Below are 287 nucleotides of genomic sequence, written 5' to 3'. Positions count from 1 at the left end.
AAGAAAGAGAGGAGAGGGCAGGCGCGTGAGCCTACATGTAGGGAGGAATGAATGAGAGACACAGAGAGGGCAACTTAAATCTACAGTTTTAGGACTTTATACTTGTTTAACCACAGGGGGGAAGTATTGGGGGAAGTATAAACAGCAGAAAAGAAGGCAAGCGCCAGAAACAGGAAGTGTGGGTAAAAGGAGTGTTGCTATAAGCAGAAGGGGAGGGAAGGAAGGGATGGAGCCTTTGAGATGCTCGTACCTCTTTGGTGTCCCTGGCAGCCCCCAAACGTACTAGG

Source organism: Mesoplodon bidens (assembly GCF_964165515.1).
Source record: "Mesoplodon bidens genome assembly, chromosome: 4".
Classification (NCBI taxonomy): Eukaryota; Metazoa; Chordata; class Mammalia; order Artiodactyla; family Ziphiidae; genus Mesoplodon; species Mesoplodon bidens.
Note: the sequence above shows the minus strand (reverse complement) of the source record.